Source organism: Acyrthosiphon pisum, chromosome A2, assembly GCF_005508785.2.
Source record: "Acyrthosiphon pisum isolate AL4f chromosome A2, pea_aphid_22Mar2018_4r6ur, whole genome shotgun sequence".
In the NCBI taxonomy this organism is placed as follows: domain Eukaryota; kingdom Metazoa; phylum Arthropoda; class Insecta; order Hemiptera; family Aphididae; genus Acyrthosiphon; species Acyrthosiphon pisum.
This window is the reverse complement of record NC_042495.1, coordinates 111,542,037-111,567,267: the sequence shown is the minus strand read 5'-3', so window position 1 is coordinate 111,567,267 and position 25,231 is coordinate 111,542,037. Positions and strand designations below refer to the sequence as shown.

Genomic DNA, 25,231 nt, shown 5'->3' with positions numbered 1-25,231 from the left:
GTAGTATACGTATAAAGTGCTCGCACTAGATTTCCAAAAAAAAAAAAAATATATTTATTATTGTGTCCTAGAAAGCATTTTTGTAATGTTAATGTTTCATTAAAGTCTGTTTTTCCTTACAAAAATATTATTACGAAATATTAATATTAACATAGGTAGGTATAATAGCGAATAGTTACCTTTTTTATATGCAATATTATTGAACATTAATTATTATTTTATATTTAAAAGAAAATAATATATGAATTTTCTAATTACTATGTTTATTATATTTCATAATTATTAGGTAAGTACGTACCTACTGCCGCAGCGGATGGTCATTAGTTTTCGTGTTCGTAAACGCTACGTAAGACATAATATATATTATTGTATTTGTGCCACACATCTATATAGCTATGCACGCATAATATACGTCTATAATAAACGTATATAATATACATTTATACGATGATGATATCATACTTTTATTACATATAATACGTTCAGGGAATGGACACTTTCACTAATTATATTAAACACGATATTATACGTGTTGAAAACTTAATTTCGGTGTATGTAATTTAAAAAAAAAAAAACTACGTGATCGATCAACAATCGAAGAACACAGGAGGTCTATAGCAGGGGACAACCCGTTACCATAATATTATATTGAAATCGACGTAGTACCTATATAAACAATTTGAAAAGCCATTAGGTGTCCCTAGGAATATAATAAATATGTTTTTAATTTTTATCTTCAATGTAACCGATTTATATATTATGCATAATATAGTAAGTACCTATGGCCACATGGGTCATTCGTTGGGGTTGTGGGTAGAATAATACAACTTTATTTATAATCTCAAGTTTTGCGCGTATAACAGTAAACCGAGTTCAATAAATTATAGCAATAATTGCAATATTACGTAATTTTGTTTTGTTAATCATATGACATATACCATTGAATTTCGGGCTTAATTGCAATAATTGTATAATATATACAATAAACATATTATTTACCATCACGCCTCATACGATAATGCTGATAAAATACTATTTATGTCGTACCAATGTCTAAATTTTATTATGGACTGTGTTACGCGATATTTTTATATTCCGTTTAATAACGGAATATGGGTTATTTTACTTATTAGTGTTCTGGCCTTGGGCTATGTCAAGTAAGACTCAATGGTATTTTATTATTACTTAACGCTGATGAGATGTTTGTTTGATTTGTAATTTTCTAAGAGAGTAATTTACTAAAAGCTTTGGGACGATCTGCAGTGAACCAATTTTCATCAACTTTATAATATATGTTCTATTTGTACCTATGTATTTGTTTGCAACTCATTTATGGTATATTTATTTAACATCTGTAAAGTATTTATAATACCAAGATTTTATCATTCTTAATTAAATTTACAATTTCTTTACATTTTGCTGGACTTAAAGTTGGTGTTTGTATAAGTAAATGAGGATCTTATTAATTTCAAAATATCATGTAAAAAACATTGATTATTTTTAAAATTAATTATTGAATTTATAGTTAATAAACATGATATTTTCAGTTAGAATTTTTATTTTTTTTTCAAATTTGTTTCATTTGATAAAAAAAAACAAATTTCTTACATAACATCTATTTTTCGTATAACACATATATATAAGTAAAATCTAAGTAAATCATTTGTAAAACAATTAAATAACACTCAGTATCAGTGTTAACAAAATTATTTAATATCGCTTATTTCTATTACAATATAAGTACCTACTAAATATTTTTATTTATTGTTCATTTGTGTAACTATCGTAATTTGGTTCATTGTATTTAAATTCATGTTTATATCTATATATATATATAAATGATTGTACATTTTGAAAAATTCTATAACTCAAGATCCATCAAACCGATTTCGATAAAAATTTCAGGGCATATTAAGATTGATATGTAGATGGTTTCTGGGAAGTTTATACGCTGTGCGAAAAATGGTTCCGGAGTTATGGCCTTTTAAGTGAACACCTGGTGACATGGCCTTTGTTGATTTGGATTATTATTTTTTGTCAGCCTATATATATAAAAATGAATGTATGTGGGTGTTTGTGTGTGTCCATATTACCATGGCAACCATTCATATATTATTTTGAGATTTTCGTCGGTGTGTGTCTTTATTACCATGGCAACCAATTATAAATTATTTTGAGATTTCCGTCGGTGTGTGTCCTTATTACCATGGCAACCAGTTATATATTATTTTGAGATTTCCGTCTGTATGTGTCTCCATATTACCATGGCAACCAGATATATATTATTTTGAAATTTCCGATGGAATGTTTTGTATGTAAAGAAGATAGGATAATTTAAAAAGGGAGAGGACCAACCCCGGGAGGGGCTCAAACAGTAATTTTGAGATTTCCAACGGACATTTTTGTTTATAAATGGTTGCAATGGCTATTGAAGCTATTATAATAATAATTATTGGTTGCCGGGAAACAAAGTGCACGGGATCAGCTATTGATTATATTAATTCACCATAGATAGAAATGTAGAATACGACAAACTTGATATAACTTTGGCACTTTAGAGTTAAATCATACACTTACGTACAAACTATAGAGGTCCGCGATCTACCGCAGGTAGATCGCCTACCTGATAATATACTGCTGCGAATCAGAATTTTTATTCCGGGCAACGGAAAAGTTAAGATTAATTTTAAACGCCATACACCGAATATTAAATAGCGAATTGAACAAAGTTTGAGTCATATAGAGTTGGTACATTTAACGGGCAACGAAGTGCACATATTCAGCTAGTATATTATATATTGTGTGTATATACATTTGTAAAATCTATAAGCCCCCTGAGGGCCATGCATAGTATGATTATGTTATTCTCGCAGTAGGTATTAAGGTATATTAGCGTAATCCGTATAGGCATTCTTCTCGTCGTGCTTCGGGGACACGCTGGAATTCATACTTAGATCTTTATAGGGATTTGTGTATTTTGTATGTATTTAGTTTGAATGCAGTATTTTGTTTTTCTTATACATCATATATGTATATATTATATAGGTTTTAATATTTTATCTTATAAACAGAAGGGATAGAGTCCGATTGATTGGGTAGGTATATGGATTGTTTTTGATATTTTTCTTCTGCACGTGTGTGAAAAAAAAAAACTTACTGATTCGAGTGATGGCCTGTGAAATTTCAAAATTTAAGATCATTAATTATTTATAATGCCAGAAGGTGGAAAACATTTGTAATTTTTTCCCTTCTTTTTTTAGTTTTTTGGATACGTGACTGAGAATGCGCATTAATCGATAGTTTTATTCTTGGAGTTATTTATTTATTGACGTATAACTTATAACTTCAATGTAGTATTCATTCTAAGTTTGTAAGAACCAAATAGTATGAATCCTTTAAATTCGTTTCAACGTGAAAGAAAAAAAAATAAATGTTAACTAAATTTAATAGATTTTTAACTATAATTATGGGTATTTTTTATGCTAACATAGATTAAATTGGTACAAGTACTCATATGTAAATAGATGATGTATGTATGAACATTTTTTTGTGAACAATTCATTTATAAACATATTAATATCTAAAAATAATGTATCTATGTATTTGTAGAGAGTACCTGTCTGTACACTATAATAGTTTATTTACGTACTATTATTGATTGCATTAAAATAATATTTAAAGGCCTGATATTATTTATAAGTATAATGTATTTAGGTATATGTTGGCACACAGTACATTTTTGTACTATTGAGTTTTTATTTTAAATAAGTCTTATGTAGGTATTGTAAATTTTTTTCAAAGTATGATAAATGATCTTTCAACAGTATTATAGAGTTTGGAATACGTGGTATCTGACCCACATTAATTTGATTACTATGCTAATAAAAAATATGCATATATTATTGAATTTTTTTTTACCAAACAACGTATATTATATTACATAATATATATTTGTCATAAACTCTTAGCCATTATGGATCATCACAAATCTAATAAATTGAATCGAACAAGAATTATTTTCATCATATACATTTGTTGGTTCTAATCATTGTGCATTTACGCAAATCCTGCTTTGCCAGACAAAATTATTCAATTAGAGTTAGCCGATTAACATCCCGACACGTTGTATATAATTTCGAATTAAACATTATAATATGTTTATTTAGACTAAATAGGATTCAGTTGGTGACTGGTGACGCTACGTAAATGCGCTTCCCTCTACACTTGACACTGGATATAATAGATCGTTGTATTTTTTTACTACTTTTAACATCTCCTTCGCACCGTTATACGGGTTAATTGAGTCGGTAAATCCTGGATTTGTGTCTTGTTCTACCTACCCACGAAATTTTAATAATGTCAGTGGCCTTATCATGTAGTCACAAAAACGTTGGGACAACAATAAAATAGTATATTTTACATACTGCAGACATCGTGCATAATCATAAAACTATTAGTACCTAGGAATTTGCCATTTGTTTTTAGTTAAACAAGTGTATGCTATTATATTGTTAAATTTAAAATATTCGAGAATTTTAGTAGGTATTGAGCTTAACGGTTTCGTTTGTTTTTCTGACTGTTAAATGTGAATAAATATTTTATCAAAAATAATAAAGAGGATTCAAAGTACGTTATTTTCGAGGTCATTTTAATAAATATGGGGTACTTATAGTCATTTTAAATAAAATACCATTATCAATATAAATCGTCGTGTTAATGTAAAGTTTCAAGTATTTTTCTGGAATTGAGCCCTTGAATATAACGCAATTTTGGTAAAGTTATTTAAATATAAGTGGTTAAACTCATAAACTACGATCGGTCTTGATTTCAAATACATAAACTTTTCATATACAGCTAATTCTGAGTAATCGGGATTTACGCACCAAAAATTAAATAAAAAAAATATCATTAATTATTACACTCTACTGTTTATAACTGTTTTTAAAATAAACGTATATTTTGGTATATTATTTTGGGCAGTGTGCGGTCCAATGAATATTCTTTGTGATTTTCCATGGAATAAAAAATAAAACACTAAACTTAAAGTTTTAATATATTATTTTTTAATTATGCTATTATTCGTTTATCTTAGAATTTGATTATTTAACTTAAAAAAAAATATTTTAATATTGCAAAATTTCATAATATAAGGTTCTAAGCTAATATATATTAATAGTTTTGAACAAACTATGTACAAAAAAAATATCAACAAAAGTCATATAATACATACATTATATATATTAACTTTATTACATAATACCTATATTATTAAATACCTATTAATATATTGTATAGATAAAAACGAAAAGTAATTTGTAATTGTTCCTACAAATTTTGTTTTTGCTTGTTCTGGGATGACGTTCGTTTCATGACAGGAAAAAAAAAACTTCACATCGGAATTCAAGAATTTGACTAAGATCGATGGGTCGTATGGGATTTTTAATACCAAGTTTTCCGACGAGTTTAGATATACTTTCCTTCCTTAACATTTTGTGAGTTTATAACATTACAATTTGTTATTTGTCTCACTGTCTATGAAAAATGAAAAAAAAGTATTAGTATTTAACGTTATTACATTATTAGGTATGTAATTTTAAACCATTAATAAAGGAGATAATCAAAATAATTATTCTAATAAAGGTTCAAATATGAGATAATTGAATTTTGATTTTTGAAAAAAATACTTTTTAAGAGTTTTCAAGATGCCACAAAATAAAAAAAATTTCACCGATTAACATTAACTTAAAAATCATTAAGTTCAAATATTTTTATTTAAAACTTGTAATTTATTATTTCGATTATGCACTTTTAAAATAAATAATTTAAACTATAATAAATACATTTTTAATAAACTTGGCTCATAATTTATGCATTTATATTTCAAATAGGTATTTTTTGATCCATATGAATATAGTTCTTATATAGAAAAAAAAAACTGATTACAGTGATAATATTATACTATTCAAAAACCATCAAGGGAAAAACAATTTCGTATTTTCTTTTATTATTAGTATATTGCCTATCTGAGATTTTTATTAAGCTCACAAACCCTATCTGTAGATGATTTGCACAGGGTTTAAATACTGTCAATATCCTATTTATATAACAGCTAACCCTGTCAACGGCAGCGTTCTTTTATTCTATATCTGGGATAGGAAGACATTTGAATAAACATGGCTGCTCTACCACGAACCGATTGGAATTATTTTTTACTCCTCTTATAATTATTATATATATCTGCCAGTAGTTATATCGTACTATAGGAATTTAGGTCAAGTCTCTACAGTTTCATAATTATGGATGTTTTTTTTCTTATTAACAGTTGACTTATGCAGAGACAAATGTATACGAGTACCTACATATTTTATTTATTGAAAATTTAAAAACATATAAAAAAATTAAAAAAATAGGTGCCTTGTTTGTGTTTAAATGATATATGAGATCGCTCAATATAAACTATTTTACTCTATAATATCTACTATGTATATAGAGGTATTATAGTTATTATTTTTAATTGTAAATGTAAACTTTTACTTGTAGTTAATCATTATTCATATCAAGTCAAAACTTAAGTATATTATTTAAGGAATTTATTGTTAAACAATAAATAAACTTTATGCAGCTGGTTTTTAAAAATAAATCAAATTATGTGATGATAGCCATTGAATTGTGTATGAATGTTAATTAACGATGATATAACTAATGGTTAATGTATTTCAATAGGTATTAATTTTGTTAATTATTATATTTTTCCATAAAATAATATGATACCTAAATACCTAATGTACATAGATAATACATAATATATTTAAATTGATTTAAAACATGAGTAACCTAATAAAAATTTAGAACTAACGGTTTTATCCGTTATTCTTTTACTACCATTGTGTTTAGCCTCTATTTATAATCATTATACTCTTGGGAATTAAAAAAAAAATATTTCTTGATAAGTAATACATAGTAAGTAATAATATTAATCGTTTTTATTTTTATTACAAGTTTATTTTGTAAATTTTAACTTTCCAATGTTTGCTGTCATTTATTTTTTGAAATTATTATTAGTCAAGCACTTCATTGTGTACTGTCGAAACCATATGTCAATTGGGAAAAGACTAGTAATATATAAAAACCTTTTTGAAGCCCTTAGTCCAGTTGAAGACATAAAAAAAATCGTCTCATTTCTCAACCATATTGATATGTACAACTTAATCTAGAAAAACCATTGATTAATGAGTCGTCCATATGTAGCATTAATATTTGATACTGTTGTAAGCTAATAACCTAAGTTTTTGAAGCTTTACCAAGTATAATAAAACAAAAAATATTAATTATTAGTTATTAGTTTTTAGTAATTGATAATCGTTAGTATTATGGAATAAATGATCTTATAAAAACGGTAATGTAAAATAAATGTCGTTCTATAAAATATCTATTTAGAAATAAAGTGTAAATCGATAATGTGCATAAATACATATTTACATTATATTTTGTTTGGTTAGATTAGTATAACGTTCTATGTATTATTTTCTACAGAAGAAACACAGGAAATGGGATCTTTATGCGACTTTGTTTATTATTTTTTGATTTAATGTAATGTTATTTCTGTATTAAAAACGTAATATTTGTATTATTAATAAGATAACGCATCTGGTACAAAACACATAACACTATAAAATATTATAATATAAGAAACTCGGATAAAAACTTTTATATCAAGCTCAAAATAGTTCTTACATTCAGTGAAATTTTAATAACAGTATAACATAGTTGCAATGTATTATAATACACATAATATTAAACCATACTTACATATTTTATAGTTAACGGTATTTTAAGAATAAAAATATTTAATCTATATTTAGTACAATATTAAAGTAAAGTGATTCAAGTATGATCCGCACCCAATTTCGAAATCATAGGTTTAATGAACCAAAATTTTAAATAGCTTTGGGACTGATCAAAGACGATGTCTAAGACTTGAGAGTATCTTGTTTTTTTTCCTTTACTAACCTGGAATTGTAGAGCGTGTGTGTGGATTTTGCTCAACGTATATACAAGCCGACAATGACAGCGACGTAGGTATCCATATATCCATAGTAGGTACCTATATGTATAAAATATAGTCTGGAAAACAGGATTTAAGGGATTTTCAGGACGAGTTGCGGTATCCATTGTAAGAAAAGAAGTGCGAATAGTACAAAATTATTTTATTATAGTCTGACTCTCGTATGCAGGATGGGGGGCATGTGGCATGAAGTCGGAGGAAAGTTATTATACTCGTAGTTGCGTGCGGGAAATACATTGATGCAGGTGGTGTGTGATATACTGACATAGGTAGAAGTAGAAAGAAGTGTTGTGGGGGAAGGGGTTTTGAGTCCACCAGGTTCTTCCAATACTCCCATTACTGCCAAATAAAAACTAATGCTGTACTCACAAATATTTACCGCTTTAGGATGTTTTGAAGTGTTGCCGCTTGGACAATTTATTTTTATCCTACTTAAGAAGATTAAAAAAAAAAAAAAAACAATTATCTCAAACTGTGTATTATATTATGCCTTTTCCCATGTAGTATACTTATACAACATTTTATTCAATTATACCCTCTTAATGTCACGAAAAACGTTAGTTCGAAATTATTTCGTCGAGTGGTGTGTGTGAGGCGTACACTAAGCTGCTCACGTACCTGCAGTTTAGCATGACATCATTATGGTCACCTTAGAATGAGATCAGTAGATTTCCGTTCGTAGGTCGACCGATGAGCCACAGATATATTTATATTATACTGGTTATCGATCATTTGATTTATATCGCGCTTGCACCAACAGTTCTTCTACAATAAATATCAGTATAATATTATGATGTATATTGTATCATACAGTGATAAAATATTATAGATACGACAGCGTTGACTGTATGTAAAATGATTTTTCCGGACATCTCTTCAGTGGCAGTATAGATACTAGATAGTCGGATGTGCGTAGTGGTATATATATGTTCAAATATATTATATTATTATTATTATTATTATTATTTTCGTAATTTTACCTTTTCGCGTTGGTCTGGCGTGTGTGCGGTTTTCAGCCGTCGCGATCGGTCTGTCTCGGTTCTTTTCGGTCCGTCCGTCCACGGTACGTCCGTCCGTCAAATAGTCGTGCGGTACTCGCTCGCCCATCTACGCATCGCCGAAACCGCTACCAGTCGGGCTCCTACACAACCTATCGCGAGGGAGGAGCGGGTAGGCAGACGGATAGAGTGAGAGAGAGTTGTCGTCGTCGTCGTCGTCGTCATCGGTGGCGGCGGCCCGGGGACCTTTTAGTCTGTTTCGGAAACGCGCCGCAGACGGTCGTGTCTCCGTTGTCCGCTCGCCCGCTGCCGTCGTATAGTTTGCCGTCGATGTCCGTCCGCCGCCGACGACGACGCCGCCGCCGCCGGGACACGTGCGCGGTTTTCCACTGTAGTTTCGCTGCTCTGCGGCCAAGGTTTGTGCCGAACCGTAAAGATGATTTCTGTATTTTGACTTTCGCAACCCTCGAAAAATAATTGGCCCAAAGTCCGCTAGACTTGTATTTTTTAAACGCCACCGCGTTGTTTCTTTTAATTTTTCATCAGTCGCATGGTATTAATTTTTTCCACGCCTTATGCAGTCAACCGTTTTGACAGGAATCGATTTTCCACGTCGGTGCATTCTGTGAGGTTGTAAAATGTATAATGATAAGAAACGAATAAAAATAAAATTAGAAATTGTAAAACATTTATATAGGTAGGTACCTACGTGAATAACGAAAAATAATTAATAGTAGATAAAATAAGTAAGATAAAATTGTAAATAAAATAACATTTGACTAGTCCATAAAAAAAAAATTACGACTTGATAAACTGTTTTCAATACACGTTTCAATTATATCAGCTGATATCTATATATTAGTGATTGTATTAGCTTTAGATGTGCCACTTCCTAATTGAGTATGTACTAAATTCTATAACCTGAATTGTCACTGATCTGTGGATGTAGTGAAATTTGGCGCGAACGTGATGATCTCAAGGTTCTGAATTTTCATATAAAACTCCCACTAATAGGTCCACTAGGTAGTTCATTTATATAATACAGCCATACAGGGAGATAGTATAAAATTAATTTTGTCGACTTTACCTTATTACATGCATAATTTGCACAGTTCCTAAACCAATAGGTTACTTGATTCTAATTACATTTTTAACTTATCCAATATTACATAGAACACTTTAATGTAGGTATAGTACATAAATATTTGAAATTGCATGTAATATTACCTGAAGCTTAATTATATTTTTTCATCAAATTTTAATAAAAATATTTTTGCATTAAGATTCTCAGTTAGTTTTTCCCGGATATTAGAATACATAACTGAAAAAAAAGTTAAATACAGTTATAGAATAAATTACTATAAGTACTCAAAACAGAATGTTATTTTACTTTATTACCGGCAATATTATAAATTAATGAAAGCCGCTTATTTTATAGTAGCAAATTTCAGAAGTAAATACATGTCGTATTATTCTCTTTCAAGTGTAAACATTTCTGATGTTTTTAGTATACACTTATTACTTATATATAACATATAGGACTTGAATGTTCTTAAATTATTTACATTCAATTGATATATCCCCTCTAAAATTTGTATCAATTTTTTAAATTTATAATTATTAGGTAAAAGCTGAACCATTTAGTAGAAACTATTGGTGAGAAATTCTAATTATTTCATAAATAAATTTTATGTTTCTGAAAAATTAAGTATTCATGGCTACATACCAAAAAGGTAACTAAATTAAAATTTTGCCTATTAAAAAAGAAAATTGTTTTAAAAAAGTTATGATAATAATAAGATAATGTCGTTAATAAATGATTGTTAAGCTAGGTAGGTACCTATATGTAATGTTTATATCAAACTGTAGTTTGAACTTTACAACGAACAATAATAATTGATATTATGAAAATTGATCTACAATTTGACCTGTATATCTATTGGCCATAGCTATATGATAATATACTGTATACAATGTTTGTTCTAAAATGTGAATAATGTGTTGTTCGTCTTAACTTTATGAATTCTTATCATAATATTGAAATTATTTTTAGTTAGGTATATGATTTTATTAAATACTTTCATATTTGGTATAGCATTATATTTTTTTTTAAATAGGTATGTGACAATATTTTTGTATATTATGTGTTACATGTTTAAAAAAACATAACTTCAGCCTTAAGTCATTTGTTTTTATGAACAATCTATATAGAACACTATAATGATAGTGAAACCTGCTTATTTTTGTACAGTATCAGTAATAATATTTTTATGATATTAATGCTTTTAAATATTCATAAAATATAGTTTTAGGATTTGTTTGCTTGAGATTTAACTTGTATAATTGTCGAGTATCAAAAAAGTTTGGATGTTGAGTAGGTAGGTACCACATATTATAATTAAACAATATATACGATCATTTTAGGGTTTTTTCAGCTGTGTCCTGCCACTCAAGTTTTGCTCGTAAAAGTCGCCCGCAGTTATCTGGGTCCTGTGACCTCTTAATCCATCACATAGACTTTCAAAAAGTATATGTACGTTCATTAATCTTGCAGGCAGCAGTGCAGCACCTTATTTACCTCATCTCATGTACCTGACCTCACTCCGCTCGTCCAAATGTCATAAATTAATTCCGAATACAGTACACGGAACACGTCTAACACTATATATAATACGCCCTTTTGCTTTTCTCTAGAGATTTCGTACATCACATTGGAATTCTAAATTGTCATAAAGGTAAAACATGTATACAACATTCCTTATTGTTTGGGATGAATTGACTTTGGTCGGTTCAATAGTTTTTCCAAATGATTTATTTTTATCAATATTGTATTTTACTGAGACATAATAATGTTTAAATAATTTAAAACACGTAATATTTGTTTGAACTGGGTGTATTTATTGCGTTTATTCACATTTTTTTTTTTTTTTTTTGATACCGTTCCAATGTAGAATTTTTTATGGGAATTTATTTATACATAATATACAGCTAGTGTTACTAATAAGACTTATAATATAGGTAAATGTATAGATTTATATTAAATATTAAAGATTTTATTTTAATTTAATTAATAATTAACTCCGTACCTATGTTGTTTAATAATATTATACCTATGCGTACAACAATTTTAATGACAAACACGATATCAGTTATATTACTACTTCAAATTTAATTCTTGGTAGTAAATATCTTTGAATTGTTTTCAAAATGTTAGTCCTTCAACATAATTTTTTTAGATCACCTAAAAAAAAAAAAATTAAAATGTGTGTCTCTTTTCACCATATTTTACACAGAAATAATTACTCTGCTATAATATAGGTAGGTAATTTGATTTTATCATGTTTTAATTTAATAATTTTAATTTGTTTATTATAAATCTAATTCTACATCCCATTAATTAAATTGTGCATTTACGATGTGTGTATACTGTGTGTATCTATAGTTATTGTTTTAAATACTGTAAAACTTCCAAAATATAACAAACTTACATTTAACAACATTTTCTGTTCATTGAAACATTTTTGAAAATCAAACTAAATTTATTTTATTTATTTAACGAAATTCTCTATGGTACGAATTGTTTTTGATCCCCGTGAGATTTCGTAATATGAAAGTTTCACTGTACCTACCTAAAATAAATTATTTAAAATTGTAGAAACTATATTACGACAATTCACCTGTTTCAAACGGTTAATATATGTTAATATACAATAATATATAATAATATGTTAATATGACATTATGAATTATGATGTATTAAATAAGGATATTTCAATATTTGTAGACTATATTTTTATATTTATTTCCTAGAGAATTTAGATTTTTTTTAAATTTATGAAATTAATTTATTTCTTGCTAACAAAAAGTAGTTTTCATAGTTCAAATAGTAATATTTATTATTTACATTTAATATTTGATAGACCCATTAAGCTGTGGGTATATCTAGCGATTATGTTGATGGCAACATGCATAAATTAAATAGCTCCTTTATAATCACACAATAGTATAATGCAAATGGATAATTATTATTTTGATGGTCTTAATAAGAGTGTAATGATAATTAATATTAATAACTTTGTGGCACAATTACGGTTATTTATAGGTCAATACCATTACTAAATATGGTTAAATGTATAATTTTATATAAATTACTTATACATTTACTTATACTTATACATTACCAATACATGGTTATTATATAATTATCATTACATTAATAATAATAAAGCAACATTTTAGCAAATAATAATTTTATATAATATATTTTAAACTATTAGATAAAATACGTTTTCAAATAAATAATTTTTTACGTCGTTTTTCTAAAACTTTAATTTTTTGTAGGTATAGTAAAATTAATACATAATATTTTTTTCATAGTTGTACAGACTAACCCACATTTCAGCAGGTACAGTTATAATGATGTTATAATAAAGTTCATGATCGAAAGATCTTTGAAAAAGTAGATTCATTTTGGTCACTGAAAAACAATGCATTAAAATTTAAAAAAAATTCCTTAAAAACTATATACCAGATAATGCAATGTTTTACCGAGGGGAAGAACATATTCAATCATAATATAATAATATTATTTACTATAATTCTAGTAACTAGATTAAACTATAAATATGTGGTAAACAGTATAATATTAATCACTTTAATAACCGAATGCGTATAATGAATAATAGCGATACAATATGTTTATTTAAGCGATTGGTTTATTCTACCAAAAAGGATTTGGTGAAATTATATACCTGTAGTAGTATAATAGCTCTATAATCTATATTAGTGCAAAAATATATACACGAGTTATTTTAGCAGTAAAGGAATGAGTAATGACACGTATTACGAATATAATATGTATTTTTATTTGAATAATATATTACACATAAACAATATTATGCATTATAGATTAAAACGTGACCAGAAGGTTAAACAAAAATCACTGGTAAAAATCACTGGTGTATGTGATTTGTATAACTGAGCAAATAATAATATATTGATAGTTAAATCTAGAGTTAAATCAGTCAGAGCGTGTATCATTTAGGTATTCGTCCATCATACGAAATTATTTTATAAATTCTTTTATATTTATGTATAAAATGTATTGAGTATACTTATTTACTTAATAATTTTGGGAAAATAGTTCGTTAAACTTAGCGCATTAAAGTTTTTTGAATTAATTAATTTTTGCGAGTTTACATAAATAATATATATTGAATAACAATGTAAAAATACAAGAACATAACTTCATTTTTTAGAATTTATTACCAGTATTATATGTTTATACCACCTATATTTTAGCGTAGTATAATAAAGTATAATAAACTCAATAAATTTTAAAAACTTTATTTAAACATTTTGTTTTATTTTTTTACCTTTAACCATAATGTGTTACAACCAGAAACATTTCTAAACCTTTTCCAACAGTCCATTAATCTACCTACAAAGAGTTTTAATATGTGCACTTATAAAAAAATTATATATTTTATTGTGGTGCAATATAATATCAGTAATTAACTAACAAACTTTTTTAAATTTCTTTTTCTATGTTTCCAAAGTACCTAAGTTTCAAATTCATAATTCAGTACACAATCTATATTATATTACCAAACAAATAAAAAAGTATTGGGTAGGTAATTGTTTATTAAGTTTTGATTTGACAATTTTTTTTAAACTTAATGTTAATAAGTAATATCTATTTATATCTAATATATATGGAGTTATATATTTTAAATGCTTTAACTATAATAAAGATTTTAATCCAATTTGCTTGATCTATTAAAAGTATTATTGTTTTTCAACGTCTTGTGCTCTTGTGTATAAGTTGTTCTTGATTTATATTGTCTGGGAATAATAAATTCATTCGGAACGTGTTTGTGTATAGACGCATTAATTTATTCTATTATAAATCGAATTAAAAAAGGAAAAAAATCGCATCTACAAAATATTAGAGATACGAGAAACCAATTGTTCGTCAATAAATATGATCAAGTCGAATGTAGAAAATTAATTTTCTCCGAACAAATGCTCAAGAAGTTATTATATAGAACTGTCGAAAATAAAAACGTTCTCGTATAATATGGTTGTGTGTCCGTATAATAATCCAATAAACGCGTGTAATACGCTCTGTTATTTTATTATTTTTCGTTGTTGGTTCACGTATTTCGATGTCCATGCAAACACTGCGCATACATAATATTATATAGTCTATATTATAACGTTTCGTATTGTGCATATACCTATCACGATCGATAACATTGACTTCTTTCGATCAGATTATAATATTACAGGTATAATGTACGCCCAGTCGCGAGTGTATATATATTAGCGTTATAAATTAAACCGCGGATACCTCGACCCAGGTTATATTATGTGTACGCTGCAGCTTCCTATATATATTGGCCGCGGTCGCGGGGGTAGACAGAAATGTTTAAATGGTCGCAGGGGTAAAGTATATACCACACATACACTCACACCCGGGAGAGGGGGGGTGTTGGAAAACGAATAATTTATGTTGGACAGGTCGGTTTTGTATAATAATACGCAGAGCTATATATACATTTATATTATATATGTGTATGCGAAGGGACCGTTTTCAATTAAAATGCCCGTTTAAAGAGAAAGCTTGGAGTGGTGCGTGGGGAGACGTGAGCGGCCTTTGAAGGGAGGGGACATGATACAGGAATATCTCCACGGTTTTTGCGTGCGCTCGGCATTTTTTGCGTTTTCAATTCTGACTATCCACCCCCTCCCCCCTACCGATCCAAGTGTATTGTCACATCCAAGTCTTAGGTCTGTAAAAACGATGATATTAAATATTCAAATTATAATCTGCTGTCCCGATATCAATTATTCCCGGTGAATATACCCTTTAATTGCTATGCACGGCCGTTATACAGGTTTTGTGGATATGCTTACCTGACGTTGGCAATTGGAGTATACATAGAATTATAATTATTGTTTTTTCATTTACGAATAATTCCACAGAATATAGTAGCCAACAGAAGCCTCCAAGCCTCCATGCATCCATGCCTCCAACCGATTCCGAGTAAAGATTTATTTAAAAAATAATACCCCCGCTCAAAAATTTTTCGTTATTAAATACAAAATCTAATTTATAAATTATTTATTGTATAATATTATTATCACATAACTATGTTGGAATATAATATTTAAACTTTAAACTATTCGAAGATTTTGCATACTATGTTTCGAATTTTTGTTTCCACCGTCGTATTATAAAACTGAGCATCATTACTTTACTATGTTGAGATTTTCCCTGCAGAGTAAAATAGTTTGAGTATTATAATTTAAGGCTCTTGTACCATAATGTAACATAATTATATTATTCTACTTACAAATTAAACACATTTTTCAAATAATATGCATTTGGGACCCGCGGAGTGTACGGGTTTTAGTCCGCAAATTGTTGGACACATTCCAAAATTAAATTTTGTTTTCATTCAATATATTTAATTAAAACTATTTATGTGTTTTTTCATATGAACAGTTTTAAAACTGCATGTGAAAAATTCATGCCCCTAAAGTAGAACCACGGAAATGATGCGATGCAATGTTCATTAAACAAATCCTATCAATTATATACAATCGTCAGCAAATTAATAATTGTTTCAGACAGGTTAAATCATGGTCTCAATAACATTTGTTGATAGCTGTTTCTGAAAATTGCCAGATAGTATACGTTTTAATAAAACTGTATCATTTTAGTGAGCTGCGATAAAAACCAGAAGATGTGGGAGTTTAACTCTGAAAGGAAATCATCCATTGGCTAATCTTCAAATAATTTGCACTGAAATTGTGAATTGTATTATATTATAAAACCAGATCCTGCTGTTCGCCTAATGTCAAAATGATCCGACCCATGTCGACATTAACTATGCTTTACAGCTTATGTGGGACGATATCCTAACATTTTTTTCGCTATACCCTTTCGTTATGTGACTGAAAATTAGTTTAGTTAGGTACTTTTGAAATTGCAAATGAGGTTTGAATATGGAAATCGCCATATAGTACGGCGGTACGTAGAATACAGTTTGATTACAATAGTTATGTTTAACTCCAATTTCAATAATATTAAATCCAATGATTTGTAAATGATTTTTGAATGAATGGTGCAAAAAAATTTATCCAAATTGTCGGTCATAGTAGATTTTACTAAAATTGCAATACCATAACACAATATTTTTAAAGTTTCGAATTTATTGAAATTTAACGCACAAACTATTATTAATTATTATTAATATCGTCATTGAGTATGGTCATAATATATTTTTGAAATTACGTTCTACATATTATTATTTAGAATAATATAATATATCATGAAGGTTGAAAGTAAGTTAATAGTCGTAACGAATAACAATGTCGACTAAATACTAAAAATTAAAATTAAAATACAATATTCAAAATATTTTTAGGTACTATACTTCTAAGTATATATGCATCAAAACAATAAAATGAATAATATTGTGAATATAATAAATTAAAATGTCCTAGATAATTAAAACCGAGATAAATTTTAAATGGTTTATTCGGTAATTTCTAGAATAATAATGTATTTAAAATGTGGTAGAATTTAATTAATACCTATAATAATTGTAATTGTATTTGCCACAGGTATATTCAAAGACACTTTTTCTTAAATATATTGTCAATCATATTATTTACCAATTTATAAATAAAAATTGCCTAACCTTCGGCCACACTAAAGGTGATAAACCTCATTGTACCTCTTTCGCTCTAATATTCAATGCGCAGTCTTTCACACATATGAATACCTAATTTAAAATACATCGTTCAGAGAAAACGTCTTTGCAATTTGTCTAGTTTATTTGATAGAACGATTTTAGATGTATTTCCAACTACCAAGCTATATTCTAAATAGAACGAACTCGCTTGTAACTGTAAATAATTTTCAGACAGATGAAATCTAAAAAAATCTAACTACAGTTACGTTTTAAAAATCATAAAGTTCTTATAATGCTTTACTATGTACCATATTATCTAATAGGTAATTCTTATATTGTATATTAGATCAAAATTACACCCAAATCAAAGTCCCCAAGTTATAATATTATTATTATTGTTATCCGTGCTGTTCGTTATATTTTTTCTCTTATTACGTTTTATCTGTCTGTTATGTCACCATTAATAAAACGATGCCGGGCAATAGATTTATACGCACTTACTCGGTCTGACGAATAGTTTCAGTGAGTATAACCGTAGACAACTATAAACTTCGGTATACCCTTAACCAACGGCGGTTTGCACTGCTATGCGGGTGGTTATCCATCCATGATGTACATTGAACACATTCGCAGAGTACTTGCAGAATGCGGGAAACTGAGGTATTACGATTTTTTTTCGTGCTTATATACAGTCACGGCTCGCTTTCGTACAATGCAGTTTGTCCGCGAGCATACAATTATGTAATATTATGACGTGAATGTGATTCAGAATGATATTGTTTTGCTCGTATAATTTATAAATACCGTAATCCACGCATTAATGCAACACGGTGGTCGTTTTTTAAAATGTATTTCCGTCAGCACGTTCATCCGTATAAAATATGTACGTACCTATAACATAATATTATTGTAAGTAACACGCTCTGAAAACTGTTGTAAAAACACGAGTCAGTTCGAACGTTCGCAGAATATTTATAATAATAAAAATTTCATCGTAGAGTGAACTTTATCGTATATCATAGAATGCATCAGGTGAATCGGGTACTATTGTGGGTTGTCGTAATTTTCTGGAACGCCGGTAATATTAAAATACGTATATAGATTAGGTTAGGTTAGTTTTTTGTTTGGTCGTGCAACGAGTATAACGACGATAGTAGGTATATTAACAACACAAATATAGGCTCGTCGTTAAAGTATTATTTTATGTATGCTATTCGTCCACAGTTCCAGCGAAATATTATTATTAGGTACCTATTATAATTTCATAATATCGTATACTAGATTGTTGACGTGTCCAAACGATAGTTGTCTTACGACCCGCAAGTGTACCGCCGTGGTAAGTGTCGATCGCGCGAGAGGGTTGCAAAATGCGAATCGAAAATCATTTTTCTATCTCAATAATTTCGGCTACCAAGCCACATCATGTATACTACTGCTTATATTATAATGCTAGCACGTGTAGGTGGACTAGGGATTTAATTGTTTGTGTATATATTTTTCCACCCACGTGACTATATTATATTATGCATCGGACGTAACGATAATAATATTGTCGTGCCAAATTATTGTATTTTCCCCATGTTCCTACAGAAACCTTGAAACGACGGTGTTGCACACCAGTGATATCATAATCTCCCCTGTGCGACCAGCGGTATCCACCCCGTAAATACGCCGCCGCGAACCGTTTCCGCTCCTCCGTCCCCGGGGTCATGGTGGCGATGGCCATGTATTTCTACGCCAGTCGGTTGACCGCCACGGCGGCCAAGACACCGCCGCAGTCAGCCAACAGCAACAATCAAACAAGCTCGTCGAGCAACAACTGCAGTAGCGCCGGCAAACGATTACAAGTGCAGACCGCGAAGGCAGAAACAGCCGCTGGCCAACAACCGTCGGTTTCCAGTGAAAAGGTCAGTACCGGTGGTCACTGTCGTGTTATAAATTCAGGGTTTTGGTTTTTTTTTCAAGAAGCCTGAAAAACCCAAAAACCATACTGTTTTTATCAAGGTTCGGAGAGTAGAGCTAGTGATTTTATAAGGCTTTTGGCCGATAATTTATGGTTTTCGATAAAAAAAAAAAACAGTCGATAAACGGTAAAATGTTTTTAGAACGCTATAGTGACCACATTTTACACTACCTCTATGCCGATCCAAACGGAGGGAAATATAAAAATATATAAGAAAACGGAATTCGTCCCATATTTCCTGATACTATATACCATGCCCTACAAATTGTGTAGGTATCTAATATGCATTGGGTTAGGTTTTTGGCTTTAATTTCGGTTCCAACTAATCTCAAACCATTTTCGATTAAACAACCGTGATTCCCGAGGTGAATCCCATTAGATTAGTCGTTTTCTCGTACGTAACGATTCATCAGATGGCGAAAGACAGCCTTTCCCGCCGAACAGCCGCACGGGCATCTGTTTTCCTCCTTTTGTTCATGTATTTGGGGCAACAATTAAATTTCCATTTTCAAGATATACATGTATAGTATAGTTTACGCTGTATATCAATGCCCGCTCGCTAACGTGTTTCGAGTGTGTATAATATCTGTGGGCCTTTTATTCATTTAACGAGCTCCCCGATAATAATATAACCGGCGGTAATATTGTGCGTGCCATTCGGGTTTGCGTCCATTTCACAGCATGAAATATATAAATTGGATATTTATATAAAGAGTATAACATAAAGAACTGACAGATAACAACTGACTACGTAACAACTTTTATTCTAACCATTTTTTTTTTAACTCAATTATTATTATTATTAATTAAATACTAAAAACATTCTAATAATAGCATGTAAGAACAAAAGTTATAACGTAGGTACTTATCTAATTAGTTATTATAATATAACATTATTGTCAGTTATTTATTTTACATCATATTATTATGATATGTACAATGTACCTATACATAATAATAACATGTTGTTTTGTTGTTAGACCTTAATGATATATTATATATGATGCGTCTTTCATGCAATTTTCATATATGATTCACGTATTTATTGAAGAGTGTCGGTTAACCACACCACGAGTGTCGATGTACTTACCCAATAATTGTGATTATACGATAGGTACATATTATATAGTTTTGTGCATATATTTACTGTCGTGTTCAGCTGTTGTTACTCAGTAGTTTGAACAATGTTTCCTCCAGTCTTAACCTTCAGGAACAGAAGTTGTAAAATTAATGCTAAAATCAAATTAAATATAAGTAGGTATTGGGTTTAAATTTTGAGACGAGACGACGAATTATGATTTTTTTTTAAAGATAGCTATCTGGTCGTATAAAAATCATTATATTATTATAGGTATAATCATAAAACGAAGCGTGAACGACAATTGAATGTCATAAAAATTATTGTAGCGTAAAATTAAGTTTTGAAGAGTTTCACCGAAGTAAAAATTAATTTCTATATTGGAGTTGTATAGTAAAAAAATAAAGTATAATTATCATAATAATTTACTTGATTCATAATCTACAGTCAATTATTAGGTCGGGAATGAGGTGGGTAGTGAAATAAATATATTAACGTACGTAATTATACGTTAGTATAATTTGCTATTATTTTTTTATAAATCCATGAATTTATATAAATTCGGTTGCATATTGGATTTAATTTGTTTTTACTATTATTCATACAATTCTTTGTACCTTAACGTTTTTAGTCCAATGTTGGAATTCTATTATAAAAAGGGTTGAAACGCTTAAATTTTGAATGCAATTATTATTATAAAAATAGTATATAATAATGTATTATATACCAGATACCTATATAATTTGTTAATGCATTGCTACTCATTTAGTTTCTTTTTTTAAATTACTAACAATGTTCGTAAATACTATGATTTATTTTTTACTAATATTTTGTTTGCTTTATAAAATCCTTCTTTTAGAGTTTCTATAAAATATAGTTTTATGAATATTGAAATAAAATACATTTAGAGTTTTTAAACTTAAGCGACCTAAACCACTCGCACATTAATTGTTTGCGTCTCAAGACCCCACTCAAAATCTCTCGGGTCGTATCTGTTTAGGCCGTTTGCCAGTTGGTTTTGATAACGAGACCCCGTAATTTTTTGCAATACAACTTACTTTTTTTCGGTCGATTAAACCGTGGTCCAGGTATATTATAATATGCGTACCTACATTACGAATATTTTCCCGTTGACTCCCGTCTATTGTCGACCGCGCGTTCCATGTAGGTTTACCAAATTCCTCGTGCTTAGCCTAATTACCTTTTATAACGAATACCACCCTTGGGACTGTATATCGTTAATTAACACCATTGTTTGGTCGCCGAGCTTTATTTTGCAGTGGTTCCGAAAGAGAGAGAGATGGAGAATATGTATAGTTTGTTGTGTTTCGAGTATAGAATTAAAAATATAATAAACAACCTAAGCGTGTTGTAATAATAATAATAATATCCTTGTGACATTTAAGTACAATACGCATACATTATGTAGGACGCGCGTCAAAAATGTATTTTCTATTTAATGTTGTTAACGATCCGCTTCTAAGCAAAACGAAAGTAACGTCTGCGAATAAAACCTCACTAAAGAGACCACCTTCCTTCACTCCTTGTGTTTCCGTGTTGTGGTTTCTGCAAAACAACCGTATTTATTATTGTATAATCGTTGCGGCCTTCAGTAAGTAACTTAATTTACGCACGCTCCATGCAAAATTAAACTTCATTAAGTTATTTCGAGGTTATTTTTCAAAACGTACCTTCACAAACGCGGAGAGATAAAATATAGATTTATAAATTAGAAAAAAATTCAAGTGAACAATTTTATCAAGGGTTTCAGAGTTCTATGACACACACGCACATACGTACATATTCACTCAATCCACGATTGTGCTTTTTCGTACAATGCAAATAACAATTTTTCCGTTGAAGGGCAGTTGGGTGCACCCAAACACAACGGGTCGTGTCTTCGTTAAATTTAATATTGTAGACGCGTAGTGTTGTTTAATATTATTCATTATTACCATAACAACATGAGAAAGAGAACAAATTCGCATCGATTGATACAATATATATCCAAATAATATATAGGTACCTATATAATTTTTACCATCATTATTATTACTATTACTATTCCCTCTCACGTCCTATATCGATGATTAACTATATATTATATGGTGGGTAAATATAATATATATATACGTATCGAAGCCGTTGCCAAATGGTCCGTCGTTTATTCACGTCAAAATGACCGTTTCTGTTCGTGGGGCAACAGCGGGGTGACCGGCACGACTACATTGTGTTCGCAATACGCGCTTGTCCGGGTCTTTTGCGGAAAAGGAGAGCGGACTTGTACACACCCACACACTCAATATACACATAATGGTGCAAACCCGGGACGGGGATGACTAGAACTTGTGGCGATTTATCACGGTTAATTGAGCCCCGTTTACAGCTGAGAATCTGCTCCACCCCTGCACCCTCCTCTACTAAACCTCCCCCCCACGACCCCTCGGAAACAGCCGCGCCGTTTAATGGCTTGCACTGGTACACGCGCACATGTTATACAACATTCGGACACCGATCCCTCACCGCACAAATCTCCTGACCCTGCAGGCCTAGAACCTTGTATACGACACGTTTATATTATAATATTGTCTCTCTTCGGTTGAGGTTAGATGTAACAATAGAGATATTTTGTGATTTTAATTGTGGTGTGGTAACGCTGACCTGATGATTTCATTATATTATAGGCACAAATATTTAATTTCATCTGCAGGGTTAGGTATATTTTATCAATTTATATATAAGAAAAAATTAAAAACACAAAGTCGTAAATGAAGGATGTAGTGACGATGAGTTAACTGTAGGTACTTCTTGAAAGAAGTATACTCACAATAAAATATGTGGAGGAGGATGTGATTTTTGTTATTCTTAACTTGTAAAAATTAATGAAGATTTTGAAGATATTTTTTGTAACGTTGATACATTTAAGGCTATATAGGTATAAAATTAAGTTAAACTATTTTATAAAAATGAAAAACAATTTGTTATATTTAAAGTGTTAAATAAAATAACTGTTTTTTTGTCTTACTGCCTATTGTTCCTTAAAAAGGTTTAATATAATTTGTTTTTGTTTTAAGTTTGTATGAAAGGAAATTTAATATTTTGTTTTTAATATTGTTACAATTGTAATGTATAAGACTTTGCAATAAGAAAGTACTCATTATTCGTTATTTTTTAGAATAACAATATATGAAAAACAAAATAAAAGTTCATATTATAATAACTTTTATTCATTTATTAATTTGATTGTTTGAACGTCATACTATGTTCATAATTTTCCTATGTATTTAAAATAAATAATTTTAAAATGGAAAAAAAATATTGTCATTATAAAATATGATAAATATTATAAATGTATGAATGTACAAAGTTATACAGATTAAGTTATTTTTGTATGATGATGATGAAGGACACTTTGCTAGGGTATGATTTTAATCTGGTGTTGTGGTGTTTGTCGTTTTTTTTTCTCACTATTTTATAGTGTAGAGCTCCTCAGTTAACTTGGGTCTTTGATGACATTTTTGGTCTTTGATCTAATTGTAGTGACAAACTGGTATCGTTGTTGAATTGCTTGTTACCCATGACCAGGGATTTTAGATAATTATAACAAACAACCCAAAAGTTCATGAGGGGGTGTGACCCCAACAACCCTCTTCCCTTATATACGCCCTCGCTACAATGACGTGTACAGTGCGATATCTACGAGGATATAGTGGTGTTATCAAATTTTTAACAATCTGATAGCAAAAAGTGTATTTGTCTTCGGTACGGTAGCAGTTGTGGCGAGAGTCTGAGCTAGGTTTGGCTTGTAATTCGTGATAGCCTTGTGCTTTTGTTGCAGCGCGACCGTTGATTATTATTTATATTATATTTAAAAATGATATATATTCGCCCAACGCTGTTACGTTGTGGAGTAAGTACTTGTGATTTTGACGAATACGTTTTTTTCGTCACGTAGTCGTTGTGTTTGATTACGTCCGAGAGCGGCTTCATCGGTGACGTCGGGTTTGTTAACCCGGCCGGTGGTTCCCGGTCATGTTTGTTCTCTCGAACATCCGTGAATGTCACACGTATATGAGTAGCTATACAGCAGAGATATGCCTCCTGGCCTAGTGGTGTACCCATGGGATATTCGATTTTTCGGCATATCCGGCTCAAACGTATGTTACTGTGGTGTTTGTATACTAATACATGACTCATATTCAGTCATGGCGTATTGGCGTGATCCGAAATTGACACGTTTTTGTTTTATAGTTTTCCTTAAGACAATATTATGTAGTAATAGATTAACTTTTTTTTTCGTAAGCGTTTTCTATGTGTGTAGTTGAACGCATTGTGAAACAAAAAAAAATTCTATGTATCATTAAATAGTAAAATTGATTTAAATTTGCTTATTTTACATCGTTATTAATAAAAACTACCACA

General features: G+C 29.7%; 1 protein-coding gene and 1 long non-coding RNA gene across 2 annotated transcripts in view; both read left to right on the top strand.

Annotated features, from left to right (window-relative positions):
• The window catches only part of LOC100160444, a 218,942-nt gene that overhangs the window by 88,951 nt on the left and 104,760 nt on the right, over positions 1-25,231 (top strand). The window lies entirely within an intron of this gene.
• LOC115034076 lies at positions 6,952-19,878 on the top strand. Its single transcript, XR_003839462.1, has 2 exons — positions 6,952-9,479; positions 19,359-19,878. It is a non-coding gene; the product is annotated as an uncharacterized LOC115034076 (long non-coding RNA).